This window comes from Papio anubis, chromosome 7, assembly GCF_008728515.1.
Source record: "Papio anubis isolate 15944 chromosome 7, Panubis1.0, whole genome shotgun sequence".
In the NCBI taxonomy this organism is placed as follows: domain Eukaryota; kingdom Metazoa; phylum Chordata; class Mammalia; order Primates; family Cercopithecidae; genus Papio; species Papio anubis.
The window spans coordinates 2,304,372-2,331,987 of record NC_044982.1 but is presented as its reverse complement, the minus strand read 5'-3'; positions in this window follow the sequence as shown (position 1 = coordinate 2,331,987).

Sequence of the window (27,616 nt, the reverse complement as noted above, 5' to 3'; positions counted from 1 at the left end):
CTGCTGCCAGGAGGAAGAGGCCCGGCTTCAGGGTCAGGGGTTCGGGGCTGTGGGTTTGGAGATCTTGGGGTCCTGGGTCTGAGGATCTGAGGTGGGAGGACCTGGGAATCTGTGAGTTTGGGGATTGAAGCTTCAGCTCAGAGCCCAGTGCTGCTCTGGATTCTCCCCTGAAGGAACCTGGAGTAGAGCACCAGCATTTTCTTCCAGAAGCTTCTGTTGGGCCACTATTATCTCAGACTGGTACCTGGCCAGGCCATGCATGGGAAGGCGGCCTCTGGTGGCCTGTGGCCAGCTGTGCTTGGTGACTTCCAGGACAGAGCCTAGGTAGGCTGGCCCAGACCCCCAGAGGGTCCCCCCAGGGCAGATGGGCTTCCTGGTGTAGGCTGCATCTGTGAAACCCGGGGAAGGGGGCGTGCGGGAGGGCAAGGGGGCTGCTGAGGGTGGGATGTGGGTGGAGGAGGCAGGATGGAAGGAAAGGGCAGGGCTGAGACCTGGGCGGTAATGGGGCCACACTCAGAAGGACCCACACTGTGTTATGCCCAGTCACCACCACCTTGAAATTCATGACGACTCTTGGACAAGGTGCCCAGGGTTTCTATTACACGGTGGGCCCCACCCAAAATTATGTGGCTGGTTCTGAAGAGGGGACTCTAGGAGCGGGAAGGGCAGGCGCAGAGGCTGAGGTGGGAGTGCTGGGGAGGCTGGGGGTCTGGGCTAGCTGTCTTCATTCCTGATTCCTACCCTGGGGGCAGTGGGTGGGGCTGGCCCGGCCTGCAGCTCACTGTCCTGAACCCCAGTTGCCTCCATCCCTTGCCTCCTGCCCGCTCCCCGCCATGAGCCAGGCTGCAGGGGTGGGCTGTGTTCCCAGACTCAGCATCAAAAACCGCCCTGTGACCTAGGAAAGCCCTTCGGCCTCGCACTGGTGAAATGACACTGCCCTTTGACCTTTGCACCTCAAAGGATGGAGGTTGGAAAGGTCTGGCGAGAGCCACAGCCTGGCCTTGCAGGAGCCAGCTCCGACCTGTGACCTCAGCCCCCTGGGCCTCAGTTTCCCCATTATGGAAACGGGAACTTGGAGGCCTAGGGCTCCCTGAACAGTGGAGGTGGGTGGGTCCCTGAATGGGGAGAGCAGAGGCTTTGGGGCAAGAAGTTTTGGTGGGTGAGAGGCAGAGGTGGAGAATGCAGGCAGAGGCCTCCCCTTGCACCTGCATCCAGGGGAACAGAGGACGTGCAGGCCAAGACCCTCGGAGGTCTGAGGACTGGGCCCAGGTTGGGGTGGGCATAGTGGCTCGGCCACGTGGGGAGGCGGAGAAATGCTTGTAAATCCATGCTGCCGTCAGCTGAATGGCAATTGTGGATTGGGGCGGCCATCGAGGCTGACCTCCTGGGTCTGACGGGTTCATCAGAGAAGCAGCGCAGGAGAGTCGGCTCTGCCTGGGAACCCACCTGCATGGACCACACAGCCCAGGGCCTGCCAGTTCCTGCCTCTCGTTCCTGGGTGGGGCTCACCTAGTGTCACAGAGACAGAGTGTCGGGCAGTGACTGGCCTCAGTGCCTAGACCAGCTGGGCTATCTGAGTGCAAATTCTGCCTGCTGTGTGACCCCAGGTGTGCTACTGAACCTCTCTGTGCTCCTCTGAAACTGGAGATCCGTATTCGCCCCTACCTCGCTGGGGCTCAGTTATATGATCTGACCCGGGGTATGCGGCTTAGTGATGCCTGGCACATAAGGAACGCCAATGGATTTGGTTCTGATAGGGATGGCGCAGACAGGGGTAGGATGCCGTGGGGACAGTTCAGCCTCCGTTGGGTCCACGGCCAGGCTCTGCTCCCACCAGCGGTGTGGACTCCACATGGAGCCTGGGAAATAGAAAAAGGCCTGTCAAGTGCCCGGAGCCAGCAGCGCAGGGCAGGGGCACCAGGAGTCGCTGCCTGGCCCTCCCTAGGGCAGTGACTATCTGCTGCCATTGCCACGGGGATTTATCGGGGGCCTTCCGTTTCCAGGTGTGGGCAAGTATCTGAGTCACCTCCTGTTACAGACCAGGAAGGCCAGGTCCAGGGCAGGCCAACCTTCGCAAGGCCGACAGGGAAGGAAGGAGAGCCAGGCCTCTCCCCTCCTCACCTCGCAGCAGAGCCCTGGGTCCGGGCAGGAAGATGGGCAGCCACAAGGAGGCTGGGTTGCATCTGCCCCTGGAGTGAGCCTGGTGGGGCCAGAGGGGCACTGCAAGGGGGCAGAGGGGCCTCCTCCCACTAGGCATGGACTCTCCAGAGACTGGCTGGCCCTGAGGGCTCATCCGGGAGCCTGGTGCCCTCACTCTTCAGAGCAGCTCAGCACCCAGAGCCCGGCCAGCTGGTGGAGCTGGGTGGCGGTTGAGATGGGATGGTGGGGTCAGTGTGACAGGCTCTGGCTTCTGGGGGCAAGGAATAAGCTGGAGGTGGGGGAGAAGGAAGGGGCTGGGCGTTGGGTGGGCTGGCACATGGGATGTGCCTGCTGAGGCCTGTGGGTCTGGGGATAGCCCTGCCCCTGTGTGTACCTGGCTCCCTCCTCCAGGCAGCTCCCCAGTCTTAGGCTCAGCTACCCAGAGCCCTCTGCCCTTGTCTTTCTGCCCAGCTCTTGGGGGCTGTCCTGCTTCTGTCTCCCAAGGGCCTCATCCAGAGCTGAGGCAGGGGCTGGGATGCCCCCCTGCCCGTGGCTGGCTGGCCCACTCTCTCTCCTGGTCTCTTTGCTGTAAGGTGGGTGAGGAGGGCCTCGCCACACTTGAGAGCTTCTAGCGGCAGTGCACCAGGCACAGGCATCATGGCTTCGGGTGCCAATATATGGGGTGTGAACACAGAGCCGGGGCAGGTTGAGCAAACTCGGAAATGAGTCCGCAGCCCCCAGGGAGGCCTTGGGGGAGACTCCAGCCCCTCTCGCAGGGACCTACCACAGTGCACCCCTGGGGAAATGGAGGCCGGGGGGCGGTCTCCTCTTGCAAGGCTGCTCAGCCCTCTCCTCCCTCAACACCGAGGCCTCTGCTGGGGCGAGATCTCACAGCCTTCAAGGGCAGAGCCCCAGTGCCCTTCTCTTGGCATCTGCGCCCACTTCTCGGCCCCCACCCTGGCCACTCCCCAACCCTGTGGATGTGTCGTTGATCTGTCCCTTTGTGGCCCTCACCCCTGTCCTCCTCCCTGCATTCTCCCTGGGCCACCTGCCCCTGCCCTGGGGCTTCACGTCCCCCTGGGCCACCTTGGCCCCCAGACCCCATCCCTGTGCCCCAGATCTGCAATCCCATCGTTTCTCTGGTATCTGCCCCACGTCCCTCTGGCTCCCAGATCTCTCGGACTTGTTCTCCCCTATGCACCCCTCCCGGGGGCCCTGTTTCATCCTCTTCTGGAACCAAGACATGAACTTGGACTCCCTCCTCGCCCTCAGTGCCTCCAGCCCAGCCCCACTGCCATGGCAGCGTCGGGACTCTCAAGCTCTCAGGGCTGGTCCAGGAAGAGCCTCTGTCCAGGTGACCTAGGCACAGGGGGAGCATGGCAGTGGCAGGGGCAGGCGGGAAGGGATTGGCTTAAAATGCAGCATTCACTTGAAAACACAAAGAACATTTGTTCACTGTGAAGTCAGGTCCTGCTCCGGTGAGTCTGTTTTTGGTTTTTACCTGGGTTTTTGGTAATTCCCTGGTTTGCTCTGAGGTGCTTCCAGGCATCAGCCAGCCCCATATCCTGGTGGGGTTTCCTGGGGCCTCATTTATGGTCCCCCTGGAGGTACCAGAGGGCCTTTTCTCTTAAAGAAACCAATATTTGCACAGTTAGCGTGGGGAAGGCCTCTGGCCGAGGTGGCCTGTGCACCCGAAGCCGTGAGGGGTCAGGGCTGGGGAGAGGGGAGGGGTGGAGGAATGGCGTCTGCAGAGACAGTCTCGGCACCGCAATCCCCGCAGCTCAGGAGTGTGGATGTACCGTCCTGGAGCAGGTGCTCGTCTGTCCGTGGCTGTGGCTCGGTGCCACGGGTTCTGGACGGCACCTGCCCACCCAGGGCTCCGGAGCAGTGAGGCTAGTTTGGGCCCTCAGCTCTGTCCTTGCTGGGCAGCGATTTCCTCTTCTGTAAAATGGGGAGAGGTTTCCCTCGTCCTGGAGGGTGAAGTGGGTGGTGTGTGTGATTGTCCCTGGTGCCCGGCACACGGTGGGTTCAGTGAAGCCAGAATTTTCCAGTTCTTCTTTAGTTCCCTAGACCCCAGGGCTCAGCTCGTGCTGTGTCAGGGCTGTGTTGAGGGAGGGAAGTCAGGTGCAGACTGTGCTCTTAAGAGCTTCTACGGTCCAGGGCGTCACCTACGGTCCGTCAGGTGACCGACGGTCTAGCAGACGATTAGGCCCGGAGAGAGGCAGAGGAAGTGTCGGGGACTCAGAGGAAGGGAAGTGCTTCCACCTGGGCCGGGGTGGTTAGGGAAGACTTCCTGGAAGAGGAGGCGCTTAGGGCAGAGAGAACCAGAGATGCAGGGGTGAGGGTCCTCCTGGCAGGTATCTGTTGCAGGGGATGTCTGTGCCCAGCGAGGCCAGGGGTGAGCTCCACTGCTGGCTGAGCTGTGAGGGCGGCCAGGCAGGGCCCAGCATGCCAGGCTGAGGATGGGGCCGAGGGGGGCATGGCATGCTGGCGCCCCTGCTGGGTGTTCACTGCTGGGGACTGGACAGTGGTGTCTTTCAACGAGCCCCTCTCAGTCCCTGCCCTGGGGTCTCTCCATAGACCACTCTTCACCCGCAGACCCTCCTGCTCGCGGACGGGGCCCCAGCGAGGAGTGTGGACCCTGTACAGAGTTCTCATGCAGCCAAGGACAGCAGCCCACCTGAGACAGGTGCCCCATAGCAGTGGCGGGAGCCAGAGGCATCCCAGGGACAGCAGAAGGGGCTGCCTGCGGTTTGGAAGTCCCACCTGTGCCCGGACCACCAGCAGGGTCTCTCCTTCCCAAACCACCCCCTTTCCAATTCTGGGGGGCATCAGAGACTTCTGGGGGCATGGAGTGGGGCAGGGAAGGGTGCTGCGGGGGGCTGAGTGGGAGGGAGAGAGTGGGATGAGGCCCTGCATGCTGGACAGGACTCTGGTGCGTCACCCATGCCAGGGGATCTGAGTCTGGAACACAGAAAGGACCCACAGCCATCGGGTGTCCCTGGGCTTGAGCTTGCTGGGCCCAGGGCAGGCCGGGCTGCTTCTTGCCTGGGGAACTCAGCAGACCCTGGATCGCTCTGGGGTGGGTGAGAGGCTGTGGAGGGAGCCCTGCCCTGGCCGGCTGACCTCACAGCCCTCTCCTGCAGATGGGCAGTTGAGAAGTAAAAGAATGAAAAGGAGTCAAACAGCCCCAGGAGGCACAGGTGAGGCTGGGCGACGAGAGGAAGCTGGAGATGGGGCTGCGTGGTGGGCAGCGGCAGGGCAGGCATATGGGGTGAAGGAGGCTGGGGCGTCCGGCGTGGTGGAGGCAGCTCGAGTTTGGCGGAAGGGTGAGGCGCAGAGCCTGGGGCCACAGGAGGCCACTGCGGTTTGGGGGCCTGGTTAGGTCTGAGATGCTTTGGGTGGTCCGGGAGACGCGGCCCACAGGCAGCTCCAGGTGGAAGCTTTGGGCTGAGGCAGAGGTTGCCTATGCACTCACCAGCTCGTTAATTCATCCTTCATTCTTGCCGGGAGCTGTTGGGGGAGGCCATGCGGGGGGCCGGCTCCTCCTGGCTGACAGGAGCCAGTTGTTCCACATTAAATAGTGTAGAATCAGATCATGTCCTCGTTCCCGCCACGGTGCGGAAAGCTAACAAGAGTCAGCCCAGCTGCAATCTGCAGTGCGGGCAGTTCCCGTTGAATGAATAAAATTGGTGTCAGGACGAGATAGGCAGTGGTTGAACAGAGAGCACACATGAGACCTCACGACAATGAGCTTCTTGGGAAAAGAGACCTGGCTTCCTTTGTTGACTTGCGGGAGTGGCAGCTGCGGGGCTGGCTATGGAAAGGAGAGCAGAGCCAAGGAGCCTTCAGGGAAGCAGGGCTCAGACGTCACCAGGAAGAGCTGTGTACCTGTTCGTGTTATTTGTAAACTGTGTGTACAGGTCTTTTATAGCAGTAACATGTATAATCAACGTGCATTCGCATACACAAGCATCTGTTCTTTTCTCTCAGAGCCAGTTGTTAAAACATTCACCAGCACAGCCGTGGGGACTGGGGGAAGGTGCTTTGGAGGGGGGTGGGTGGGACACCTTAGGGTGGGGAGAGGGTGTCTGGGATGCGCCCAGGTAGAGAAAGAGAAGGCAAGGGCAGGGCCTACCAAGGAGGGGCCGAGGCAAGGAGGAGGGAAGGTGGCTGTGGTCATGGCTGGGTGGGAAGGAGGGCGCAGGAGGCGGGGCTGTGGTGCTGAGCTAGGAGGAGGCAGCCGTGGGGTTCTGGCCTACTGGCTTTCATTTCCTTTTCTTTCTCGAAGCATGTTCCAGGCAGTCCACCCACCCCCTATTTCTGCCTGTGCCCCTCATCTTTTGTCATCACCCAGTCTCTCTATTAGTGCCCACTCACCCTCAAGCCCGTCTTTGCTTGTCCTGTGCCCGCAGGTGCCCCCGACAAGAACCTGGTGTGAGTGGGGTGTCTGCAGTAAGCTTGTAGCCAGGACGAAACACGAATGCACTGTGGGTCTGCGAGCGAAGCTGGTGATGTTCTCTGCAGGGCAGAGGCTCCCTGGTCTCCTTCCAAGACTGGGCAGATCTTGCCTGCCTGGAGCTGGGACCAGAGGCTGAGAAAGGCAAGGGAGGATCTCAGCCCTGGCCTCACTGCAGGAACTTGTTGCACCCATGGAGACCTGAGAGGCAGGGCTGGGTCAAGTGCCATAGCCAGGCTGTCTGCCCCAGCCCTGCTCAGACATGCTGTTAGGCCTTGGGAGAGTCCCTTCCCCTCTCTGGGCCTCACCATCCCCACTAGATGAAGTGGGGACTACGGTGCTGGCCTTGAGATTGGTCCCAGTGGTGAGATGGGGTGGAATTGCTATCCCCGCGACTCCACCAACCCACCATTCCCTGTCCACTGTTTTATTATTCATTTGATAAATATCTATTCAGTGCCCACTTGGTGACAGGAAGTAGTACGAGTATAGTCCTTGCTGTCTTGGGTCCAACCTCCTCTCCCATATGCCCATCTGTCTACCTGTCTCTGTATTCATCCTTCCTCTCAGTCTGTCAATCATTCGCCAATCTATTTTCCATACTCCCATCTATCTCCTCAGCCCTTCTCTCATCTACCCATCCATCCATCATCTATCCGTATATCCACTCATCATCCATCCATCATCCATCCATCCACCCATCATCCGTCATCCAGGCATCATCCATCATCCATTCATTCATCATCCATTCATTCATCCATCCATTATCCATTCATCCATCATTCATCCATCTATCATCCATCTAACATCCATCCATCATTCATCCATTCATCATCCGTCTATCATCCATCAATCATCCATCCATCATCATCCATCCTTCATCTATCCATCCATCTATTCATCATCTAGCTATTACTTTCTCTCCATCATCCATCTTCTATTCATCGATTCATCCCATCATCTATCCATCCTTCTATCCATACGTCATCCATCTATCCACCATCCATCCATCCATCCACCTATTCATCCATTCATCCATCTATCCGTCATCTGTCCATCCATCTACCCATCCATTAACCAACCATCCTCTATTCATTCATTCACTCACCCATTGATACACTCACTTACCCTTCCTCCCTCCCTCCATTCACCCACCCAGTTACCCATTTGTTCCTTTCTTTCTCTCTCCTTCTACCCATCCATCTATCCACCCACTTACCCACTTACCTGCTCATCCATCCATCCATCCATCCATCCATCCATCCATCCATCCAGGCAGCCATCCATCCATCCATCCCTCTTTCCATTCGTCCTTCCGTTTCTCCCTCCCTTCCTCTCTCCATCCATCCATTTACTCACCCAACTACCCACCTACCTATTCAATGACAATCAAGACTTGCTTCATGCTGGACTCAAGGCTGGGAATGGGGGCGATAGAAATGAAGTAGACCTGGTTCCTGCCCTTGTAGACCCTTTAGCCTGTGGGAGAGGCATCTGTGGACTTCCTTACTGCTTACAGCATGGGAGATATGCTTGTGGTGTCTGCACAGGTTTGGAGGCATTCAGGCCACTTGGCTCTCAATGGAGCCTGGGCTGGGCTGGGCTTGGCCAAGCTGCTCTGCAGGGGAGGATACTGTGATGGACAGTGCTCCCCTCAGTGGGCAGTGACTCTCTGGTTTGCTGTGTTGTCTGTTGGGGCTGCATTTGAGAGAGTGTGTCCTGGAACGTGACCCATCTCCCGGGAGCCCAGCTTAGGTTAGGCCTAGGTGACCCCGAGGGCTTGGAGAGGCCCTGAGAAATGACTCCATGGGTCAGGTGAGTGTGGAGAGAGCTGTACCCAAGGTTGCCCAGGGAGTCCAGCCACTGGTCCTATCCTCTGCCCCGGAGGCTGATAGCTGCCTGCTGTTTTCCATTTGGGGCAGATGGACCCTGTCGCCAAAGGGCCCTTTGCCAGGTCGCCAGAGCGATGGGGGCATCCGCCTCCCTGCCTGCTGCAGAGCTCTGTGTAGAGCTGGACCCGAGAAGTGGCATCAGGAGGGCCATGTCTGTTGAGAGGGTGGGATATTGGCGTCTGGCAGACCCGAGTCTGGCTCTGGCACCCTTGCTGGCAAGGCCCTCAGCCTTCCTTAGCCTCATTTATCTCATCCATAAAGTGGGAATGGCTGTGCTGGAGTCTGTGTTTAAGCAGCCCTAGGCGGCCTGGAGCACACGGCGCATGTGCGCATGAGAAGGGCTGCCTGGGGGTCTCAGGGAGGCTCTGGTGCTGGGCTGCAGGAAGCCTGGGGACTTGGGCTTAGCAAGTCACTCTTGGGGGTGCCTTGGGCAACTCTGTTGCTCTCCTAGACCTATAGGATTGATCTGTGGTGTCTACACCTGCACCTACGTACAGGGATGGCATAGTCCTCCGGACCGAACACATCCGATGAGGAAACGCTTTTCAGTGAGAGAAGAGCAGCAGCAGGAACAAGCGTCTGTTACGTAGACCTGGCTGTCCCCGATTCTCCCCAGACACGGAGTGGCAGAGGCGTCCTTCTCTTTCTGGTGAGGTTTCAGGGTAGAAGCATCGTGCTCAGGGTCCCACGGCCAGTGGGTGGCCCCTGTGCTTCTTGGTTTGGGATATGCTGTCCCTGAGCTGCCCGTCATCGTTTTCTGGGTACCTGAGATGCAGGGTGGTGAGTTGGGCGTGGCCTGGACACAGGCTGAGCAGGTCAGGGCACTGGGAGCTGGCCTGGCACCAGCTGCTGGGCTGGTGACCAACCAACGCAGAGCCCTCAGGAAAGAGGTAGGGAGCTTCGCCCCAGCCGTCTCCAGGTGATTTGTGGGGAAGCCGATGTGTGGCTGTGTCCTGAATCACACTGGGGGTGTTGCACACGCCCGCCAACAGCCTTGTTCCTAAATTATCTTTTATGATCGCCAGCAAATCTGCAGGTAGGGGGCATTTGTACCCAAACCCAGCCGTTATTTGTGGCGGCAGACTCGGCATTAATTATTGATGTGCTCGGCCACCTCCAGTTAAAATTCATGGTCCAGCCACTCTGCAAATATTGATTCTGACCCAAGTTGATGTTTTCCCCTTAACATTATTATAATGAGGGATAAAAATCAAATTGCCTTCACTGAAACTCAATCATTCTTCCGTGCCATTCCTCATCGATCTTTCTTTCCCCAGGTTTTACCATAAATTATTCTATTCAATTAAGTAAACTCACACATAATGGCATTCTGCAAACTGAATAATTTATTGACTATGTTTGGCAAAAGGCTGGTTTGGGGTGGGCTGGGGAAGGGAGGGGGTTTGGTCCCCCATGTTCCCAGGGCTGGTGGGGCTGGGCAGGGGCTGCAGTGGGGGTGGGGGTAGGGGTGAGGGTGGGGTGGAGGCCATGGGGGTGTCTGGGGCTGGGTGTCATCCCCCTGCCCGTCTGCTCACCGTCCAGCCTTGGCCTCAGCCTCATGCCTGATACCAAAATCTGCCTTCGTCTGCTTGGGCCTTCGTAACGAATGCGCAGACGGGGCGGCTGAAACAGCGGACCTTTGTGGCTCACAGTTCTGGAAACTGGAAGTCTGAGCTCAAAGTCCTGGCGGGTTGGTGTCTGCTGAGGCCTGTCTTCTGGGTGTGCAGACGGCACCTCCGTGCTATGTCCTCACAGGACCTTCCCTCTGTGCACTCATGTGACCCTGGTGTCCACATGTCTTCTTCTAAGGACACCAGCTGGATTGGATTGGGGCCCATGAACAGCCTCACTTTAATTTAGTCACACTTTTAAAGGACCTGTCTCCAAATACAGCTCCGTTGGAGGTACTGGGAATTAGGGCTTCCACATATGGATCTCAGGGGACAGTATCCTTGTGGCTTGGCCTCTGACTGGCCCAGTGTCCAGGTCCAGCTGGTCTTCTAGCTCCCGCCTCTGCAGCGCCTCTGCACTGGAGACTGCAGTGGTGCTCCTCTGCCCTGGGGCCTGCCTCCCTCGCCCCTCCCGCCCTGCTCTCCCAGCCTGGGTCCTCTTGCTGCTCTGCTGGGAGCAGGTGAACAAGGGGCAGGGCAGCCCTCACAATCCTGGGCTCCTCGATTTTCCAGGGTTTGGTGATGCGACTGGCAGCCTGACCCAGCTTAGCCCATGGGTGAGGCACTCAGACCCACCGAGCCTTAATTTAAACCCAGTTCCAGCAAATGCCACTCTTTGGTTTCTGACCCGAAGCGGCAGGTGCGGAGGGTACACAGCAGTGGCTGTGGCTGGAAGGGACGGCTTTGAAGACAGCAGGGAAGGCCAGCATGTTGTTCAGGAGCATGGTGCAGACTGATCCTGGATGCCTCCCGCCCCAGCCCGCCATACTCAGGGCCAGCCCCGAGATGTCACCAAGAAAAGGTGTGTCCACTGGTCTCAGCATGAGCAGAACGGCGGGATATTGTTACAAAAAGTTCTTGTTTCCAACCAAAATGCTTAAGAATCCCTCGAGCTAAGCTCTGGCATGTTCCTGGAAAATTTGCATTTGGAGAGCATCTTAGGCAAGGATGTGGGAGGTGGGGGGAGGCAAACATGCTTGAAACGCCTGCTCCTGCCACCATTACCTCAAGCACTCAGCAAGCAGCAGCTCCCCAGGTCCAGGTGAGGTAGGCTTGTTCTAAGGGCTTTACGAGAGCAGGTGCACCTGTTCCCTGGGCACGGCTGGGGGATGCAGGCAGGTTCACATCCCAGGGGCCTTCGCCTGGTAATACTTTAACCGCTGTGCCCTCCTTCCTCCCTCTGGGTATGTGTTGGTGAGACAAATACTTCAAAGTGCTCCTTTTGGGCGTAAAATGGAGCGGGTGGCCTCCTGATTCCCCCAGGGGCTATTACCAGCCCTGTCCTGTCTGCAGTGGGTACATGGAGGGTGCTCTGGGAATGGCCACTCACCAGGAGAGAATGGCCTCGGGCTGTATATCTGAGCAGAGTCAGCATCCTCAGAGGGCCATGGGCTGCCAGAGCGGTGCTGTGGGTACACTGGGGGTGGCCGCCCAGGGACCCTACCCCCAGCCCCCTGTCTGATCTGCACTGTCACAATGACTTCTCAAAGGCCCAGCTCTGACTGCAGCCCTCCCTTGCTCATACACCTTCCATGGCTCCCTACTCCTTAGGCTTTTCCAGCCTGAATTCCCGTCTTTCCCCTTCCTTCCCAAACCTTGCTGTGTTGGTTTGCCCTTGTCGAGCTGCTGTGACAAGGTTTACTACAGGCTGGGTGGTTTAAACAACAGAAATACATTTCCTGACAATCTTGGAAGCTAAAAGTCTGAGATCGACCCTTCGGCAGCTTTGGTTTCCCGGGTCTCTCTCCCTGGTTCCTAGAGCGCCGCCTTCTCTGTGTGTCCTCCTATGGGCTTCTCTCTGTGCCCATGTCCTAATTTCCCATTCTTTTTTGAGACAGAGTCTCACTCTGTTGCCCAGGCTGGAGTGTGGTGGCATGATCTTGGCTCACTGCAACCTCCGCCTCCCAGGTTCATGTGATTCTCCTGCCTCAGCCTCCCAAGTAGCTGGGATTACAGGCATGTGCCACCGTGATGTGCCACTGTGCCTGGCTAATTTTTGTATTTTTAGTAGAGACGGGTTTCACCATGTTGGCCAGGCTGGTCTCGAACTCTTGACCTCGTGATCCACCTGCCTCAACCTCCCAAAGTGCTGGGATTCCAGGTGTGAGCCACCACGCCTGGCCCTAATGTCCCGTTTTTATAAGGACACCTGTCAGATTGCATAAGGGCCCATCCTAATGACCTCATTTTAACCCATTTCCTCTTTAAAGACCCCCATCTCCAAATACAGTTCCATTCACAGCTTCTGAGGGTTTCAACATGTAAATTTTGGTGGTGGGGGTGTTACAACTCAGCCCATGACACTTGGGCTGGCTAGGGACATGGGACGGGAACGGGGGCAGCAGGAGATGGTTCTGATTGGAGCTCTTGCTGCTTGTATGGGGAAACGGAGGCTGGAGGAGGGAAACCAGGGCACTCTGGAGCAGGCCTGGAACAGGTCTGGGTCACCTCATACCCACTGGTGTTTGGGACTAGAGAGAGCCACCTGCGATCTTTGGGGCCCTGGCCGGATGGCCCTGCGATGCTGGAGAAGCAAGTGAGGGACTGTGGGTCATGCCTGCAGGCTGCTCAGAGGAGGTGGCTCCTGGGCTGAGTCTAGCCAGGAGTCCTTGCCAGGACAGAAGGGGCAGGCTCTGTAGCTGGAGAGGCCAGCAGGCCAGGGGCGGGAGACGAGGGACCCTGGTGTGCTGGGAACTGCGAGGCCTGGCTGTGGGCTGGGGGCCCGTAGAGCTGACTGGTGGACCATGGGCATATGGGCTGCCTGAGCAGGGGCTGATCTGGCCTGACAGTGAGCAGGGCGGCCTGGCCTGGGTCGGGGACAGGCAGGAGAGCCTGCTGTGGACCTTGGGGCACCAATTAGAGAGGAGAGAAAGGGCTGGGTGGGAATCTTTGAAGGGTTCTCTGACCTGGCCGGTGAAGCCGATGGGGTGGGGGAATGGGAGAGTGCCACTCTCAGTTCTGGGCCAGGTTGGGGGCCCGGGTGGGAGACCCAGAGAGATGCTGCTGGCGGAAGGGTGAGGCAGGGCTCTGGAAGAGCGTGTGGGGCTGGGCGTGGCCGGGGACAGCCTGGCAGGAACAGATGGCCTGCATGGGGGTGTGGAGAGGTGAGCGGGGAACAGGGGCCTGAGGGTGTGCGAGGAGGTCGTGGCGGGGGCAGCCTGGCCCGTTGGGTGGAGCGAGGGTCCGGGGTTCCTGAAAGCCACGATGCAGATCTGGAGGTCTCCCCTGCCTGGCCCTTGGCATTAGGAGGAAGGCTGGAGGAGTCACTGGTTCTGGTGCCATCCAATCGGGAGGGACATCAGCCTGCAGGGCAACAGGTTGGTGGAAGTGGGCGTGGCTGGGGGCTGGCCCATATCACAGACCCTCCTCCTGGGTGTGGGGCTGGCCAGCAGCTCAGTGGGCACGACTGGCTCACTTGTGGGCCCAGGGCTCTGGGGGCAGTCCCAGAGGACCCAGGGTGGACTTCCAGAGCAAAGGAAGTCATTCCCGGCAATCCAGCCCTTAAGTGAATTTCACGGGTGGACCAATGGAGCCATGCCCAGCCTGTCAACAGCCAGCCCCCTTTCCTCAAACCTTGGACCCTGCCTCCTTGCCAGGAGGTCTGGCTTTTGTCTTCCTTAGGGCAGGTGTCCCAGGGGGCACAATCTGGGAGGTGACTCAGGAGAACCTCCTGGCCAGAGATACCATGAAAGAAAAATGGATCTTGGACCATCTTTTGGTTTTTCCATTAAATCTTGTTTATTTTCATTTCTGACACTCCTGTAAGCCAGATAGAAACGGGACATTTGCATCGGGAGAAGTAAATGGCACCGAGCAGCTCTTCTTCCTAAAGATAATACGAGGCTCCTGAGTGTACCGTGTGCCCAGGGCTTACCATTTTTCTATGGAGGTTAAACATTCAAAGCCAGCATAGGGCTTTCCCCTCTTCTTCTGCCAACAATTAGAGACAGATTAAATTTAAAAGACATGTAATTTGTCAGGATGTCGTGAGCATGAATGGAGGATAAATTATGCTCGTGAAGGGGAACGGGTGGCCTTTGTGTGCGTGCGGGGCTGTGTGGGGCCGTGCGGAGCTGTACCGGGCAGTGCGGGGTTGTGTGGGGCTGTGCAGGGCTGTGCGGAGCTGGCCATGGTGCCATGGATAGTTCAGTACCCTCGCTCTGCCTGGACGCTCTGCGGCCGCCACAGGATCATCAGTTGCCTGTGTGGCACCTCCTTTGTGGGTGTGTTGGGGGGTGCTGCTCACAAAACCACTGGGCAAGGCAGCGAGGGCTCCAGGGGTGCCCAGCCATCGGCCGCCATGGAGACCCACAAGGGAGGGGACTCCTGCAGGTCATGCAGGTGGGGTCCAGGGTGGGACGTGAGCACCTCGCCTGGCTTTTTCCATCCTGTGTCCTGGCAAGCGGGGCATCTGGCTCTATCTGCCAACCACATGCACATGTGTGTGTGGACTGGAGAGGGCTGTTTTTCCCAGGAAGGGCCCTGCTCTTGGTTGATCTGGTTCGCGGTGGCTGTCTTGGGGCCTGCAGTGTGGTCCCTGGGTTCGTCCTCTGGGACCATGGCAGATGTCAACCCCTCCAGCAGGAGAATGGAGGCTTTGGGGACAGTCTTCCACGGCTTGCTCGAGTGATTTTTAAAGAGTTAATGATGGCCTCCAGGAGGAGGGGGTGGGGGGCAGCATGGGGTGCAGAGGATAGAAGGGTGTGTGGCTGAGCCCCAAGACAGTAGCTGTGGGTCAGGTAGGAGGGTCTGGTGAGGGCCCTTACAGAGGGATGAATGGGCCTTTAAAAGGGACTGGGAGTCCTGGGCTTCCAAGTGGGAATAGGGGGCTGGGTTGTCCTTTTCGGGCCTGGAACAGGGGTAGTGAGGGGTAGGAGCTCCTCAAAGCCTGGGCAAGGGCCTCTCTTCTGGGGTGCTCCCCACCCCCATTCTCACCTGGTTCCCCTAAAGTGGAGTCTGGGACAAAGGCTGTCTGGGCAAGAGGCCCCATACCCTGCACCGCCACCTCCGGGGAGAGCAGGCAAAGCCCACATCTGGCAGCGCCTAGGTCCCATGTGTGGGGGTTCCACAGACGCCAGTGCCCCCACTTCTGGGACCACAGGAAGGCTCTGAGGGTCTGAAGGTCACAGGTACAGGCTCCAGAGCGGGGTGATGGGCCCCACCCCTAATGCACCCTTCCCCCACCTGCTCTGGGCCCTCCGCACCCTTGGGAGAGACCCCTGGCCCTGCCCTGTTCTGGCCATGCCAATTAGAGCCTCTTAGTAGAGGCCTGGCCAGGCTCGGGCACCTGGGCACCCTCTGGGGACAGGGATGTGGATTAGGGCCTGTGTCCAGCCTGATTTTGGTAGGGGCATCAGCCGGTGGGCGTTCTGTATCCTGGCAGCAGGGCCCGCCTGTGCCTGGGGCCTCCAATTATAGACCCCTTGGGAAGGAGGCAGAGATAGTGTGGGGCACCCCAGGCCTTTGCCTCAGAAAAGCGCCCCAGCTCCCTGGCTGTGCCCCAGTTGAGTCTGAGCCTGAGTCCCACAGTGCCCCCAGCGGGTGGGAGGCGTGGCTGTGGCTCTGTGCGGCCCCGCGTGTGCCTGGGCTAGAGCTGGCCCCTCCTGGCTGGTGCCGGCGAGGAGCCACTCTGGGTGCTTCATGGGTGGTTACCTCCAGCTGGACACGCTAGGCAGGGTGTCCCTGATGGGGTTCCGGGACATAAGTGGCACCCTGGGGGACTGCTGCAGCCAAGGCTGTTGGCACTGCAGGCAGCTGGGGCCTGTCTGTGCGCTGGCCGGGCCCTCCATGGAAGACCGAGGAGCGGGTTCATCTCAGCCCTCACCTTGGGCTGCAGAGATGAGCACTCCAGGGAGGAGAAACTGAGGCCAAGGGGCCCAGCAAGTGCAGAGAGGGGACCTTCTCCAGCCATGGCCCTGCCACCCCCTACAGGTGCTGCCAGAGATAAGATGTGGAGCCCCCGCCACCCCCCTTTTCTGCCTCAGTCCACATGCCCCAGATACAGGACTCTGCAGGACAGGCCCCGACTGTGAGGCCCCAGCTGCTCTGTGGTTCCTGTCTGGCCTTGGGTGTCACTGAGCTTCAGGGGTGCATCTGTCCTCAGAGAAACAGGAGCGGAGCCACAGGAGGTGAAGGTGGAGAAAGGGTGCTGAGGTGGTGGGGATTGTGGCTGGTCCGTCTCCTGCCCTGGACAGAGAGTTCCAGGCACCACGATGACACTGGCCCCGCAGCCCCCAGCCCCACCTGGCCCACCACCTCTGCACTAGGGATCTCTGAGTGATTTTTCTCCCCAGTGAAGAGTGGAAACTAGCTGCCGTTCAGATTTCTTCTCTGAACTGATTCCTTCACTTTTTCCTCCCAGAGCCCAGGCCCTCTCCCTGGCTGTTACATATTTAGTTTGGACAGACTCTGGGATGTGTGCAGCCGGTAGAGGGGACATGGATGCAGCTTCCTCTGAGCTGGCTTTGAGGCTTCTGGGGTGGGTTCAGCAGGCTCCTGGGGTCCCTGAGGCAGAGACGCCCGCCCGCCTTCTGCCAGGCTGGTGGCACAGCTGGCCCTCACCCAGCGGGCGGCACGTGTGTGGTTTCAGACAGAAGCGTGGCAGGTGTGGGTTTTATGGGGAGCACTTCCGTGTCCTCCTCCTGCTGTGCTCGAGCCGTGGGGAGCTGTTGCTGGCCCTTCATGAGTCTCTGGGCTAACGCGGGCAGTTCCTCCGCCAGCATGGAGCCGTGCTGGCGAGAGCCTGGTGAATGCCAAGCAGCTTGGCGCCCAGCCCGACTGTTAAGGCGTCTGCATCAGGCGGCCCAGCACCGGCTTGTCCAGCCCTCCCGATGGCCGTCCTGGGGGTGCTTGACATCACCTGCATGGAGGCAGATTGTCACGCTAGGCTGCTACCCAGCTCCGGGGGGCTTTTACGACTGGCATCACGTCCTGCTAATTACTCACAGGGACACATGTGTGCCGGGTGTGCGTGGGAGCGTGTATGGGAGCATGCGTGGGAGCGTGTGTGGGAGTGTGTGTGGGAGCGTGCGTGGGATCGTGCCTTTGAGCTGAATGAGGACTGACCAACAGCTCGTGGTTAGATGGGGCAGATGGGTCACCTTGCAGCTTAGGATACTCCTGTCTGTAGGACACGCCTGAAGACAGAGATGGGCAAGGTGCCTGTGGGCTGGTCCCTGGGTGGGGGTTAGCAGAACAGGAAACTGAGGGTGCCGGGGCTTTGGGGAGCACATGGGGTGGGGATGGGGTTACAAGATGCTGCACAGATGATGCTGGCAAAAAGGCAAGAGTAACACATGGCATGAGAGAGGGCAGAGAAAGTTCTAGAAAGAGAAAACAGAGGTTACTTTCAGCTAGGAGAACCAGAGAAGGCCTGGAAGAGATGTGCTATGGCTTTGCAAACCCACCCTTGGCCCCTTTGTGCCCAGGAGGCTGTAGGAGGCAGAGGCGCCGGCAGGGTCAGAGGCCAGAGGAGGACAAGGGTGTGTTCCTGTCTCCGCCTCCTCAGCTCCCTCCCTGGCCTCCACGGTCCTGGCTCTCCAGCCCTCCCGACTCCTGCAGGTTCATCCATGGGGTGCAGCCCCTTTCCTGTCCATGCCTGGGTCACAGGCCACCAGAGAGCTCCCATGTCTAAAGCCAGCAGCAGGAGTTTGGGGCTACAGGAAGCACAGCTATGTTTAGGGATTAGCGAACATTGCCAGCACCTGCTTGGGTTGTGATTCCTGGTCATGCCACACCTAGTGGTGGCAGTGGGTGCCGGGGCGTTTCCATGGGCCCCTTTGTTCTATTCCACAGGGCTGTGGGCAGGAGAGTAGCCAGGACGATGCAGTTTGGTGCATTGAAGCTGCTATCAGAGGAGAACTCCTGATGGAAAGTGCTGGGGATGCCTTGCAGGCTGGCCTTACGGGGCCACAGCAGGGAGGTCTTGAGGGAGAAGCTTCCTGTCATAGTGGGGAGTTCTCTGGTTAGTCTCTTTCCTCCTCATGCCAATCCTCTCTCCCTCCCTTCCTTGCTGCCTTCCTTTATTCCATTGAGCCATCCTATCTTACATTATTCATCCACCCACGCATCCATTCATCCATGCATTCATTCATCCATGCATCCATCCGTCCACCCACCCTGCAGCCATCCATCCATGCGTCCTCCATCCGTCCACCCATGCATCCACCTATCCATCCATCCATCCATCCATCCATCCATCCATCCATCCTTCCATCCATCCATCCATTCATCCATGCATCCATCTGCCCATCTATCCATCCATCCATCTATGCATCCACCCACCTATCTGTTCATCCATCCATTCATGCATCCATCCATCCATGCATCCATCCACCTGTCTCTTCATCCATCCATCCATGCATCTATCCACCTATCTGTTCATCCATCCTTCCATGCAACCATCCATCCATGCATCTATCCATCCATGCATTCATTCATCCATGCATCCATCCATCCACCCACCTATCCATGCATCCATCCATCCATGCATCCTCCATCCATCCACCCATGCATCCACCTATCCATCCATCCATCCATCCATCCTTCTATCCATCCATCTATCCACCCACATATCCATGCATGCATCCATCCATCCATCCATCCATCCATCCATCCATCCATCCATCCATGCATCCATCCATGCATCCATCCATCCATGTATCCATCCATCCATGCATCCATCCACCTATCTGTTCATCCATCCTTCCATGCAACCATCCATCCATGCATCCATCCACTTATCTGTTCATCCATCCATCCATGCATCCACGCATCCATCCATCCATCCATCCGTCTGTCCATCCATCCATCCATCCATCCATCCATCCATCCATCCATCCATTCATCTTTCCTTCCTTTCATATCCATCCACTTAGTCATCCTTCTTTTCACCCGTTACCTCTTTCAACAAAACCATGCCCAGTTTAGGTCCTAGCCCATGGGGTCACTAGCCCATGTAGGCCATTATGGTCCAGAGTGCTGTGGGCCCTTAGATGGGGAGAACAGGAGCTGGGAAGGTCTGGAGGGGGCCCCAGTGCAGCTCGGAGCCTGGGTGTCTGCCCTGGGAGGACACAGGAAGGACTGGGTCTGGTGTTTTGAGGGTTGATGGGCAGTGAGCCAGCCGGGGCAGGGCATCCTGTGGTGAGGGTGTCTGGGGAGGAGAGTGGCAGTGTAGGGGGTGAGGGAGAGGTGACCTGAGGGACATTGTCCTGTGCTGAGATGTCCTCTGCTTGTGGGGAAGGCCAAGCCATGGGTGCAGCACCTTGATCCAAGCATATACCTTGGATCCTGGAGGGTCCTGGATGCATCTAGTCGTGGACTCACCTTGGTGCTTGCTGGCACCCTCCCCAGGTGTCATGTCACACCTGCCCTATGTTTGTGGGTGATTATGACCCTTTCATGGCGGGGCAGCATGATTGGGGCAGGTCTCTCGGCTCCCTTCCCTGGCGTGACCCTCCATCATTCTTTGTTAGTTCTGACATTTAATCATTTTTGTTCTACAGAGAGTGGATAAGGGCTCTCTGCCACTGTCTGGGAGGGCTGGGGCTGGGTGAGGGCTGAGGGCTGGCATCTAGCAGGAGGGAGACATGACGCTGACGGCCCTACATTGCTGCTTCCTCCAGCTGACTCTACTGCCCTGACTTGTGAGTGTCGAGGGCTTTCCGGGGAGCTGCTAGGACTAGAGAGGTGAGATCAGTGGGTGGGTGGGCCTGGCCTCTCAGCTGGCCCAGGCCCCTCACCTGCTCAAGCCCCCGGTGAGTGGAGTCCCTGAGCTGGGTGTCTTCATTCTCCCTTCCTGACCATGAACTTGCCTGCCCGGCATAGTGTGTGCAGGGCTGGAAGCGGGGGTAGAAACTCGAGCTCTGTGCCCTAGGCTGCAGTGGCCTGCAAGCCCTGGCACCTCCAGGCCCCAATTGCGACTGCACAGCCTGAGCCTGGGATGCCATCTCGGGCCCTGCAGGACTGGGCCACTGCTGGTCACCAGGCACTGTCCTGGTCAGAGTGACCCCCACATGATCTCTGTCCTCTTCACAGAAGGATCTCCTGGAGAAAGTCCTGGAGCACAGGCTGGCGCCAGCCCTGGCTCACTGCAGCCTTTGAGCCCCACTCTCTCTTCTCTGGGCCTCAGTTTCACCATCCATCCAGTGGTGACCAGTCAGTCACTGCCAGACCCCGAGCAGATCCATCCTGGCTCTGGGGAATGGACCATCCGGGGGTGGGGCTGGCCAGTGAGCAGAGAGCCGGAGGTGACATGGGCTCAGCACAGAGCACCACGTGGGGCCTGGGAGGAGCCAAGAGAGTGGGCAGCCCTGCCTGTCCTCCAGATGAAAGTGAGGCCTGCAGCCTGAGAGAGAGGGAGGAGAGGCTAATTATGCCCAGCGCCGGGCTCCCCAGGCAGCCTCAGCCACAGGATCAAACGCCGCCTTCCTCGGCCACACGCCCGGCAGTGCCAAGTCCAATTACAAGTCTAACCAGGGCTGGTGTGGGCCTCATGGAAATTCAGCAATTAGACCCGCCTCCAGCAGCTCCTGGTGGGCCTGCTGTGTGTGCATGTGTGTGCCCCTGTGCCTGCGTGCAAGTGTGCATGCACACGCCCGTGGATGGACACACACAGTGTAGTGTGTGTGCATGTGTGTGAAGGGAAGCAGGGTGATGGGACTGCTCATTTAGGAGGAGAGGCCACAGGAGGCCAGGCCCCAGTCAGGCCAGGAGAAGGGGACCACATGCTTGGGAGACAGTGAGCCAGCAGGGCTGCTGCCTGCTGAAATGGGTGGAGCACGAGGTCCTTTGCAGAGGAGGAGACTGCAGCTCAGGAACAGAGAAACCGCCTCCCCCCAGCTCTTATGGCTGAGCTGCTGGCTCAGGCCCTTGGGGCTTCCTGGTGGACCTCAGAAGAGGGGCCCCTGGGTGCTGGCCTTGGGTGCAGTGTCAGCCTGGATCATGGGGGGAAGATGGCTCTGGGCATGGATGGGGACGGCTGGGCCTGGCAGAGGCTCTTTCACGGGTACATCCCAGCCTGTACCCCATCCTTTCTGGATGCTGGTCTCAGTCCTGTCCAAGCCCACCCCTGAGATCCATCTTCTCCCAGCCCTGAGACAACCCCATGTGGGCCTCTGTGTCTGCCCGACTGGCCGCATCACAATGGTAATGAGGGCAGGTAACGAGGGTGCAGTGTCCTGTGCCATCCATGTGGTACGGCTTGTCTGCCTCCCTGCTGCCTCGGCACCCAGGAAGCCAGGGTGAGCAGCTTGGGTGTCTGTGGGGTTCAGTTAGAGAAGCTCCTAAGTTCTCAGGAGTCCTGCTGGCCACTCTGGCACCTGGGGAGTCTGCAGGACAGCCCAGCCCTCAGCACAGGGCTTCAGTCATTCGGGGGGACGCTGTGAGGGTGGACCTCCCACTCCTTTCCCGCCTGCCCACCCTTCACCTGGTCAGGCCTTCTCCCAACGTGCGACGTCCTCCCAGCAGTTACCTCTCCTGCTCCTCGGTCCTCACGTCCCCAGGCTCCCCTGCACCTCTGACACCCTCTCCCCTCCCCCTACCTCTGCAGGTAGGAGGTGGGGCTTGAACGCTGGACCAGATTGAGGGCTAGCTAAAACAGGGCCGAGGTGAAAGCAGCTTTCAATCAGACCCGCCCACCAGTGGGCCATGTCAGTTTACCATTGCCATGGCAACACCCTGGAGTTACCACCCCTTTCTGTGGCAACGACCCCAATGACTACTACCCCATCCCTAGAAATTCCTGCACAAACCACTCCTTAATCGGCATGCCATTAAAAATGGGTATAAACATGACGGCGGAACTGTCCTGAGCTGCTGCTGTCTGCCTACGGGGTAGCCCTGCCCTGCAGGAGCAGTCGCGGAGCTGACACCACCAGAGCTGTGACACTGCGGCTTCAGGAAAGCTGTTTCTTCCACCACTGGCTTGCCCTTGCATTCTTTCCTGGGTGAAGCCAAGAACCTAGAGGGCTAAGCTGCACTTTCAGGCTCGCCTGCCTGCAGCACAACCATCAGGCCTGGAGAGCTGGGTCTCTTGAGACTAAACTGCCGTGAGATCCTACAGGAACCCTGCCTCTCCTCTGGGCTGAGCTGTTCTACCTCAGTTTCCTCACCAACAAAATGGGGTGACCATCTTGAGGTGGCCCCTCTCGGTACTGCCAGCCTCTCTGCTCCCCACTCTCTTTGGGCGGACCTCAAGGCCCTCGTACAGCATCTGGGGGGGTCACGCTGCGTACGGCAGGGGTAGCGGGGTCACACACAGAGGTGCTAAATTGATGCAGGACATCTGCCCCAAAGACACGCTTGTGCTCCCTTTGGAGAGTCCTGCAGCCTTTGCCCTCTGTTCATCTGTCTGTTTGGGTCCTGGGCACGAGTCTAGGTGGCGGCCATCTCCGGGCGTCCACAGGTTGCTCTGCATGGGGAAAGGTGGGGAGGCTGCAGGGAACTGGACTCTCCTGGAGACAGGCTGGGCCAGCGGCTGTGAGTGCTGGGGCTTGGTGCAGTGCTCCCCAGCCTGGGTGGCCCCCTCTGCAGTGGATGGAGTCAGGATCCTGGGGGCAGTGAGTCTGGGACCCCCTCTTGGGAAGTCAACCAGCCCCAGGAGCTGATTTGGCCAACCTGGCCTCAACTGGGCCTCCGGGCACCGAGGGGCCTCCGGGGAGTTTGTCACCTGATGGAGGCCCCGAGCCGTGGCCTGCTCTGTCTGCTCGCGCCCCCTCCACCCATGGCTGGCCACTGTGGATGGTGATGTTCCTGTTACAACCGGGGGATCTCCATAGAAACCCAACACGGTCTAATTAGACACAAGTAAGTGCTTCCCAAATGCATTTTAATTACAGATCTGCTGAAATAAACGTCAAACTGAGGTTTCAATTGCTGCATGCGTGAACCAAGTTGGCGCCGTCTCCTTTTCCAGCTATCAGTATGCCTTTTGTGCTATTTTGTGTCAGGACCCAGCAGGATGGGATGTCAGAGCCTCAGAGTTTCCAGGGAGTGTCCCCATCCCAGCCCAGAGGGGAAGCAGCACTGGGGCTCAGGGGCAGTGGTGGGGACTGTGGGATGCAGAGGGAAGAACCTGGGTTTCCGGGGGGCAGGGCAGGGGAGGGATTGAGGAAGTGCCCAGCATTGCTGCTGGCACCAGCAGGGTATCCACACATGAGGAGGGGCTGGGAAGAGTCAGCTGGTCCTTGCAGAAGGGGGCCCCTGGGAGGGGCCCACCCAGACAGACCAGGTGCCAAGTAGCATGGGGAGTCCTTGCAGCGTGGGTCTTGGTGGCGAGGCCTGGGCCACATTGCTGGGTGGGCCTTCAGCAGGGAGGAGCTGAGGCAGTCTCCTGAGGGGATTTTCTTCCTGCCTTACAAGAGACCTGGGGCCAGGGCATGACTGGCCACCTGAATTCACACCTAGGGTCTCTTCGGCGCGGGCTGGGCGGGTGGCTGAGAGCCGGGCTCAATCCGCCCATCACTCCTGCCTCTCAAACGCCCATGATGGGATTCTGATCCCCGCCAGAAGCTCGGAATGTGACAAATGAGCAGAAAGAAGATCCTGGGGTGTTGAAGGCAGAATTTATTGTGGAGAAATTGCTCTGCAACTATTGTAGGCTTTAGACATAGACTTTTCAGTACATAAATCCCGCAGCTCCAGCCTCACAGATAAGCCCGGCCCATCTGTCTGGAAGAAGTCACAGGTGACAAATGGAGGGTGGTGGCTGCTGCGCGTTTGCGCCTTAGGCGGGAGCTCAGGACAGGCTGAGAGCCCACAGCCCCGACTACAGTCTCGAGCCAGCTGGGTCTTCCACTCACTGCCCAGCAGCACCTGAGCCCATCCAGTGCTCTGCTGCTTCTAAGAAAATGGACATCTGGGGTCAGCCCAGGTCTCACCAGGGAGGAGGCAGAGCCCAGGGAGGGCGAAGGATGCCAAGCAGGAGGAAGAGGCCGGAAGTGGTGGCTCATGCCGGTAATCCCAGCACTGTGGGAGGCCGAGGTGGGTGGATCACTTGAGGTCAGGAGTTCGAGAGCAGCCTGGCCAACATGGAGAAACCCCATCTCTACTAAAAATTAGAAAAATTAGCCGGGTGTGGTGGCAGATGCCTGTAATCCCAGCTACTCTGGAGGCTGAGGCAGGAGAATTGCTTGAACCCGGAGGCAGAGCAGAGGTTGCGGTGAGCCAAGATCCTGCCACTGCACTCCAGCTTGGGCCATAAGAGCAAGACTCCATCTCAAAAATCAAACAAACAAACAAAACAAAACAAACAAAACAACACATAAAAACCCAAGGTGGGAGGAAGAACCGGCTGGCCAGGGTGGCCCTAGAGCCTGAGCCGGAGCCCACGCTGCTCTTGCAGATAACTAGTTCTGTGATTGTGGGTGGGATATTTTGCTTCTCTTTGCCCCACTTTCTTCATCTGTAAAGGGGCTGCATCTTTCTCTGTCCAAATTCCATGTTAAGTACCGTTCTCCAAAAAGTGCACCCTGGGACCAGGATTCAAGGGCAAGCAGTGAATTTGGAGGGTGATTTGGGGTCACCATCAGATAGAGGGGTGCAGAATGTGGAAGGGGTCAGCAATGACAGGGGCTTAGCCAGCAGGTCCCTGGGCAGGCAACAGTGCAGCCCCTCTTGGGGCCTCTGGGAGAGACTGAGAAACATGCCAGCGTCATCTCACCTGAGGGAGTGAGTGACGTGCCTTTAGTCTTGCCCTCACGGGCTGGGGCTGCCTCTGGAGGGTGAGGACACCTCCGAGTGCCTGAAGCAGGGCGAGGTCATCATCGCACACAGGAAAGGCGGGGGCTGAGAGATTAGTGTCAGAGCCACCTGTGTCGGCCATTGCAGCTGCTCCACACCATGGCAGCTGGAGAGCGCAGGTCCGTGCACCCTGGGGTACCTGAGTGCAAGCCTGGCGCACACAGCCCCTGGCACAGCGGGCACTCCCCCAACCAGCCAGGCCCAGCTGGGACACAGCTAAGCCCTCAGGTTTCCAGGCCTCACCTGTGGTCAGACGTTTAGCTCAGGCTCAGGGTGGCCCTGTGACTGGGCTGAGAAGGGAATCGTGAGAGGGTAGGGCTGGAGGCCCAGAGAGGACCCAGGGGTGGGGACAGCGCAGCTGTGTGTCGTGAGAGGTGGGGTTGGAGACCGAGAGAGGACCCAGGAGTGGGGATGGTGCAGCTGCGTGCTCAGGGCAGCAAGGCGGCTGCCGGGATGCGGCCCCATCTGCAGGCAGCCAAGGGGATGCTTCCCATGAAGCTCCAAGGTGGGCAACAGGCATGAGGCTGGAACCCCTCCCAGGGAAGCCCCCTCCAGAGCCGAAGGCAGGTGAGGAGATGGCACCCCATGCCAGCACCTGGGCTCCTGGGGCCACCCCATCCAGCCCGCCTGGCTCTGCTCTGGGCCAGCTAGGGTTGGGCACAGAATGGGAAGCCCCAGTGTTCTGACCTGAGATATTTGACTCTGTTTTTATGAATATTGTCATCAGCACCACACTGTCAAGGGTAGACGGAGTCCCCCGATGGCCCCATGGTCTCCATCATGAACTCCTGAGGGGATGCTCTGCTCTGTGGGACACGGACATTTGCAGATGTGGTAAAGGGAGACGGTCTGGGCGGCCCGACCTCATCACACCAGCCTGTGGAAGTCAGTGTTTTCTCTGGCTGGTGGGAGAGCAGAAGTCAGGGACTTGAAGCAGAAGGATTCCAGGTACCATTGCTGGCTGCAGTTGTGTGTGGGGGGATGTGACAAGCAGCCCCCAGCCGCTGGGCCCCTAATAGCCAGTGAGAAAGCAGGACCTCCCCGATCCTCCCGCAGCTCAACAAATGAAACTCTGCCAATCACCTGGAGGATCCTGGACCAAGTGGCGTCCCCACGGAGCCTCCAGTGAGAACTCACCCCAGCTGGCACTGACTCCAGGCTGAGCAGAGAACCCGGCTGTGCGGGGTGTCCGGCCCGCAGGCGGGGAGCTCATCCGTGCCCTGGTTTAAGATGCTAAGCCTATGGCAGTTGTCACAGCACAGGAGATGAATACGTGCCCCCGATGTGGTGTTTTTCTGGAAAACACACCTTGCATTTGGCATCCTGTGGCCACTGCAACCAATGATCACAAACAATGAGCAGGGGCCATCCTCTCAACACCCCAGGGTCGAGAGGTCTGAAATCTGTGTCCCTGGGCCACAGCCAAGGTGCCTGCAGGCCTCGCCCCCTCTGGATGCTGCCGCCGGGGATCCTTCCCTGCCTCTCCTGGCCCCTGGTGGCTCCAGGCGTCCTTGGCGTGTGGCCCCATCCCTCCATCTCTGCCTCTGTCTTCTCACAGCCTCCTCTTCTATGTGCATGAAACCTCCCTCTGCCTCCTTTACATAAGATACACACAGTTGCATTTAGGGTTCACCAGGATCACCCAGGCTAATCCAGGATCACCGCCCCATCCCAGGGTCCTTAACATTTGCAAACCCTCTTTACCAAATAAGGTCACACTCACAGGTCCTAAGGACGAGACTTGGTACCTTTGGGATCACCATTCAGCCTCAAAAATGATGGAATTCCTGCTGGGCGCAGTGGCTCATGCCTGTAATCCCATCACTTTGGGGGGCCGATGTGGGTGGATCACCTAAGGTTAGAAGTTCAAGACCAGCCTGGCCAACATGGTGAAATCCTGTCTCTACTAAAACCACAAAAATTAGCTGAGTGTGATAGCGGGTTCCTGTAGTCCCAGCTACTAGGGAGGCTGAGGCAGGAGAATCACTTGAACCTGGGAGGCAGAGGTTGCAGTGAACTAAGATTGTGCCACTGCACTCCAGCCTGGGCAACAGAGTAAGACTTCATCTCAAAAAAAAAAAAAAAAAAAAAAAAAGAAAAGGATTCCTTCATTGATTTTCTTTGCAGAACAGTTAAATCTCTTCTAGTTTTCTTTTTAAACATTCACTTCTCACCACAGCCTTCATCAGTGTGATTTTCCCAGCATGCTCTGCAGTGAGTGATTGGTGGACACGCCCACCCATTCTGCAGGAGCTGGGCTCTCACCTGTGAACCTGAACTGCTCAAGAAGACATATCAGGTTGTATTCAGGCACAGCTTTTTCCAGGAAAGTTTCGATTGCTGTCAGTTTTTTTTTTTTTTTTTTTAAGACAGAGTCTCGCTCTGTCGCCCAGGCTGGAGTGCAGTGGTGCAATCTGGGCTCACTGCAACCTCCACCTCCTGGGTTCATGTCATTCTCCTGCCTCAGCCTCCCGAGTAGCTGGGACTACAGGCGCCTGCCACCACGCCAGCCAATTTTTTGTATTTTTAGTAGAGACGGGGTTTCACTGTGTTAGCCAGGATGGTCTCGATCTCCTGACCTCGTGATCTGCCCGCCTCGGCCTCTGAAAGTGCTGGGATTACAGGCTTGAGCCACTGAGCCCAGCATGGGCTCATATTGGTGGCTACCATAAGGAGTGCTGTGGAAGTTGGGATCAGAGGCAGACGGGTGGTTTCAC